Here is a 6,894-nt window from a genome sequence, read left to right as displayed (position 1 = left end):
CATAATTTTTTGTTTTAATAACTTAAGGAGGTTTTCAAATAAATTGCTCATATTAGAGGCATAGAAAGTTGGCATCAAATACAACATATCTGTGAAGTTTCAAAAGTTTACCATGAAATTAAGAAAAAAATGCATAATAACTGTCGCAGCTATTTTTACGATTTTTTTTTTTAATCTTAAGAGTTTAAGATACATCAAAATGTTAAAATTAAACGGTGAAAATGTTCTTGCCAAAACAAACGATACAACTATTGTGTCACCCAATGAAAAATAATTACACACTGAAAGTAAAATTTCGTAAAAGTGCAACGAAAAACTTTCGTAGTCTAGTTGGTTTTTGTACAATGTACGAAACTTTCGTTTCTAATACGAACACGTTTTTCACAACGAAATAAGATTTTACGAACCATTATTTTACGAAATACATTCGTAAATTTAGAAGATTTTATCCAGACGTCCAATCGACATTTTTGAGATATCGTTGGAAAGGTATTGCAGAGTATGTTCAGAAAATTTATTCAAATTTCATAAACGATTATCCGAATTCTTAAAAATTAGGCAGAGTGTTGCGAAACAAAAAACGTGTTTTTTGCTTTTGCCGGTTTAAGGGGTTACATGGGTGCACCCGGCATATTTAGTGTTATTCTATAGGTCAAAACCTTTCCAATGATACCTTAGACATATATTTAGCTCCGGCTACTAGTTGCAAAGATATAGAGCTAAATTGGTTTTGGTTCGTGTCTCTACTACGAGGTGTTTGCGATGTGTGTAGCGTCTGTACGTACCTTCATTTAATTTTTTTTCAAACTTTTGGGTTTTAAGTAAAAAAGAAACTAAGAAGGTTTTGTTCCAGGATGTTTCGTTTTGTAAGCCGTTGTGGGCGCGGCCGTATTTTTTTATAAAATATAAATATGTCATATCTTTATCGCCTCAAAACTAAAAATTGGCCTGCTGGAAACATATATTTCGGAGATTTTCTGGTCAGTCGATTTTATTCTATGTTTCCTCAAGTCTAGCTCAAAGCCTTAGCTTCCATTTGGTATATACATAGGTTATGTCTGGAAAAACTCTTGTTGTGGAGGTATTGCGATTCAAATTTGAAAAAAATTTTGCTCCAAATAGCGACAAATGGTTAAAAATTAACGTATTTGTCCAATTTGGTTACTTTAAGATATAAACATAAATCTTTCCAATTTTCATAGCAAGCTTTTTATATTTGCTGGTTTGTAAATTTGTTATAGGTATGTACACAGTATGTAACTATACATGCGTTTACAACCCAAACTTAACCTCCCTGGCAAGATGCAAACATAACGCTCGTATCTATACTTTTTTAGACAGTATAATACTTTTTTTATTCCAAAAATGCATACTGGGATTTGTTCCAGAATACTGCATTTATGCATTTTTTGCTGCCTAAATTTTTTAATACACAGTGTTCGGAGAAATACGTTACAAAAATACCTTTAGAAATGTATATATATGTATACTGTTATGTAAATAAATAGGGACATGACATCTTCACCAGCTTTGACTATTATACTTTCGTTTATTTAATGTTTATTAATTTTTTATAAACGTCTAGTTAGTTATATAATACTTAATACCATATAAATCCACATTTCAAACTTTGTGGAGAAATTAAAAAAAAATCACAACAACAAACTTTGTATTTATAATTTATATTATACTAGCAGACCCGGTGAACTTCGTCCCGCCCAAAATTATTATATATTTTATTGAAACTTTTTGGCACATTCGTCTGCTAAGATTATGGTTTGGTGGTCATTTGCCGCTTTAAATAACCTAAGGAAAGTGCTATATCCGTGAAGACGTTCTTGAAATTCTCCAGTTGTGCGGCATTTCATAGCACGGTTATTCGCAAAGCGAAATAAATTTTTTCCTCTTCACTCCCTGGCGGCAACAATGACCCGGTTCTATAGTGAATGTCCTAGAAGCTGTATAGTTGGTGGCAATTTCAAAATGGGTGCGGATCATTGTTCTACAGAAATGCAATATACATCTACTTATTTCAGACGAAATACCTTAAAAGTTTGAACGCATAATAATATGGGAAAATCACATCCATTGGGCCAATCGCAACGCAGGAGCGTTGGATATACTCAATGGTGCAACAGCTCGATTTAATCTGACCTTCACGGCCCCTTTCTCACTTGGCTATTTTTAGTAATAACTTGACTTCAGCACCACTTGGCAGCACATTTTTGCAATAGTATTGCATACATATTTGGCCAAATCGGATCATAAATAAGATTTTTAGTAATAACTCAACTACAGTGCCAACTGTCGCATTAAATTGTGAAACTAAACCATCCAGAGACACACTCAAACACACACAAAAAGTTTCGTTAAAATCCGTACAACCATTTAGGAGGATTTCACTCACAAACACACCTACAGAAGAATTATAAATACATTCAAAGATAGCTAAAGGTCGGTACGTTTGTAGGCCTCACACCCCATTTTCAAATAGCCCAAATTTTCTCCATGAGTATGGGCTTGATTTCAACTACATACATATCTCCATACGAAGTTCCAGTACTGTAGCATGAATACTTTCAGAGATATGCAGTATAAAAATTCGATTTATATGGGAGGAGCCACGCCCCCTTTCCAACAGCTGCCCACTTTCTTCATGACTATGAGATTGATTTCGTATATCTCCATACCAAGTTCCAAAACTCTACCATGAACACTTCCAAAGATAAGCAGTATGAAAAATTCGGTTTGTATGGCAGATGCCACGCCCCCTTTTCCAATAGTTCCAATTTTTCTCCAAGAGTATGCGATTTACTTCGTACATCTCCATACAAAACTCTAGAACTCTACCAAAAAATTTCCAGAGATAAGCAGTATGAAAAATTCGGTTTGTATGCGAGATGTCACACCCCTTTTTACAAAAGCTTAAATTTTTCTCCAAGGGTATGCGATTGATTTCGTATATCTCCATACCAATTTCCAAAACTCTACCACGCACACTTTCAGAGATCCACGCCCCCTTTACATATAGATTTTTTTTCAGCCTAAAACCATCCTTGGGACACGTGCGGCAGGTGGCAGTTTCAAAAAAATCGGTTCAGCCGCTCTCGAGCCTTGCGAAAACTAACAAACGGCTTTCAAAATATATATTAGTTGAGATATATTAAATATTATAATTATTCGTTGTTTGTGATGGGCGCAAAAATATCTTGCTTAGTGACGAATTCGCCCCTTGATAGGGTGGTTGCTCAAAGCTACTTATATTCGAAATTGCATGAAAACTGGAAAACAGGAATCTATAAGCTTATCCAGGCAAAAAGCTACCTAAGTACCGAATTTTAAGCAAATCGTACCATAAATTCGATTTCTTCAAATAGATCGGTCCCTGGTCCACTTCTCGGAAAACATCGACCATATATGCTAATATATGCTAAAAAACTACCTACGTACCGAATTTTAAGCAAGTCGGACCGTAAATACGATTTTTTCGAATAGATCGGTCCCTGGTCCAGTTCTCAGAAAAAATGGATCACATATGCTAAAAAGCTACCTGCGTACCGAATTTTAAGCAAATCGGACCGTAAATACGATTTTTTCGAATAGATAGGTCCCTGGTCATATATGCTAATATATGCTAAAAGGCTACCTGCGTACCGTAAATACGGATTTTAGAAATATCTCGACTGGAGCGACATTAGTTTTGTTCTATAATACTCCCAGTGATGATATGCACCTACCGTAAAATTTTCATTAAAATCGGTTGGGTACTTTTGACGCCTATAAAGGACATACAGGCAAACCTTCATTTTTATATATATAGATTATTAATAAGATGCAAGTTTCAATAGGCTAAGAATTCTCGTTCCATACAAAACAAATTGTCGAACACTTTGTATGGAAGAAAATGCGTGACGCGGTCAACAAAACACAATGCAAAAATAAACGCTATTTTGTAGACACCTTAAACTAGACTATTGTTGTTGTACCACTTTTTTGAATTTTTAAAATTTTTGTGTACCAAGTGAGAAATTTGGATTTCCATGGCTTTTGTTAGAAATATCATATTGTCTCGGGGCGTGAAAGTACATACTGTAAAAAATGCTTTTATTTTTAAATGGAGATGCTGAGAAACGGGATAGTTTCGCAGTAATATACAGTTTTTGTACGAAAAAAGATACGAGCATTACGCATACATTACCTATATTTGTTCACTTAATGTGCCACTACTAACTATGTGTAAATTGCCACTGAGGAAAAACCCATGAGAAAAAAAAGCGCACACCTGGTAAAAACCTTGATAAAATTAAACTACGAAAGAACGAGACGAAAACAGTAGTTGCAATGTTGGTACCAAGTTGGTAAGTTTTTATAATTTTTCACATTTACATATTTTTTTTGATACAAGGATTTTATCATTCTCTGTCGCTTTATTTCGTATTCGAAAAATTATATGCATCGATTTGAATAAATCATTTAGATAGCGTTTTTAGCAACTTATTTGAGAGAAATAAACCACTTATATTATTGTTTAGATTTTTGTTGATTTTAAATTTGCTATCCCAAAATAACTGATATCAAATAAAACTTCTCTTTGAGGTAAAATTTTCGAGTGACGATAGCTGAACTAGAAACACAAAATTTACGGTATCAATTTCGTGACGAAAATTATAGATACGCATTTTTTAACAGCCTTGGAAACTGACGTGAAATATTTTTATTTATTCGGAACATTGCAAAGCTCCGTCTACTTTTAAGGCGCTGGCCCAATGCAGGCTTACTTTGCTCGCCTTGCTTACTTTAATTTGCTTTGATTTACTCCAAAAACTCGTTTGGCCAAATGGCGGCTTGGAACGCTGTCAAAGCAACCAGCTGTGTAGTTAAAAAGTCAAGGTCTGTTTCCTTACACTAAGAATTATTTTTTCATCCAATTCCAGAACATGAAAAAACAAAGAAATACAAAACAATATTTTCAGATTTATTTTTAAATGAATGTGAATTAATTTTTGCATTTCAAAGGAATGATAATAATTATACATACATATATAACTATATGTACATTTATTAGAAACAAAAAGCTCAAAAAAAAATCGATTTTTCAAAAGACGACTTACCAGTAGTTTGAAATCATAAATATCGCTAGCTTTGGGTGAAAAGTTGATAAGTCTGCATTTTATGAAGCCTCAAATTTTGACATAGAAAGTAAGAGAAATTAAGGACTACGGTACTTGTTTTATTTTTTCTCGTTTATATTCAGTGAAAGATAAATTTTATAAGTCCAAAAGAGGCCCCGAATATGCAATAAGGCCAAAATAATACGAAATTGTTTAACAGAGATCGAATCCTTCTGATTTGTATGGAGTTTTGCTTTGCTTTAAACACGCAAAATGTTGTATTCAAGGTTCCTGTAAAATTTGTAAAATTGGACTTAGCAACTTTTCACTTTAAGCCAGCGACATGTTAAATATAAATATGGAAACATACACTGAAGCAAAAATCCATCTCTGGATCAAAGAAAAACTTTCCTTACTTTAAGGTCGAAAATTCTTTCGAATGAGTAAAAAATTCTCCCGAATGCGTAATTTTTCTTTGGAATGTGTAAAAACGTTCACGAAAATATGGAACCGTGGATGTAATCTATCATTTTGAAGAAATGTTGGGCATGAAAAGAAGATAAAACTTCTTTAGTGCTGTTTTGTTCCCATTTTTCTTCATTTTAATTGCTATTTTTCTTGAATTAAGAGAAGTTTTTTTGGGTGTAGATTACTTTTTATTAAACTTTGAATTACTAATATTATAGATATATTTTTTTAAATTACGTAAGACAATTGTTGTACATAAAAGTCTGCGGCAGTTTATTTGAATTGATTTAGAACGGGAACATATATTTTTGTCAAAAGCCTACGAAACGCTTTCAAATAAAACATTTGCCTATTTGAAACTTTGAGGCGCTTAAAGCAAGTGAAGCAAAGCTGCCATTTGGCCACCCTTCATACGTTTTAGTATATTCCAAATAACTTTTGACAGTTTTCAAAGCTAAGCAAGCAAAGCAAGCTTGCGTTGGGCCAGCCAGCGCCTTTAGTAACACAGAAATTTAGCAACGCTCCGAATGAATAAAAATATTTCACGTCAGTTTCCAAAGCAGTTAAAAAAATGCGTATCTATAATTATCGTCACGAAATTGATACCATAAATTTTGTGTTTCTAGTTCAGCTCTCTTCACTCGAACACTGTACCTCAAAGGTGTTTTTTTTTTACACCAAATTACCGGCAGTTTAATATTTCATCATATTTTTACGTACCGCGTGTCATTGCGAAATTACTGAGTGGCTGCTGTGAGACGTATAATATAATTTTAAACGTTTTAAAAAGGTATTTGCTGTATAAAAATACAATACAAAATTAAAGATTAAAGCTGTGGATATATACTTTTAAGCATACAATGTTTTTAGCATCACCTACGCGGACTTCGGAAATAGGCAATTTCATAAGTTATCTATCAACAGCAAGCCCAAGCCAGGAACAAACGCACTACTTAATGAAATTAAAAGTAAGTCCATGTAAGATTTTTCACTGAAACTTGTCTTTAAGACGCTTTATAATTTTCCTTTAGTTTATACCCTGTAGGGAAAACACGAATTAGTAAACCAGATTTCTAGTTCAGTTCTAGTTCTTTTTCGCCAAAAACGAACCAGTCCGATAGTAACTATTTCCGCACCAGTCCAAAAGCAGTGAAATGTGGTACTTTCACTAAACTATTTTATTTTAAATTTTAAAGGCAGGGAAGGTAATCATTTTGAGTAAAATAATTTAAATCAGCATTTAATCATTATTTTATGAATTATTATTGAGTTTTATTTTTTCGCTTAAACGGAAATAATTATTATTTAATTAATT

Source organism: Rhagoletis pomonella, unplaced genomic scaffold, assembly GCF_013731165.1.
Source record: "Rhagoletis pomonella isolate Grant_MI unplaced genomic scaffold, Rhpom_1.0 Rhpom_scaffold_00007, whole genome shotgun sequence".
In the NCBI taxonomy this organism is placed as follows: domain Eukaryota; kingdom Metazoa; phylum Arthropoda; class Insecta; order Diptera; family Tephritidae; genus Rhagoletis; species Rhagoletis pomonella.
Note: the sequence above shows the minus strand (reverse complement) of the source record.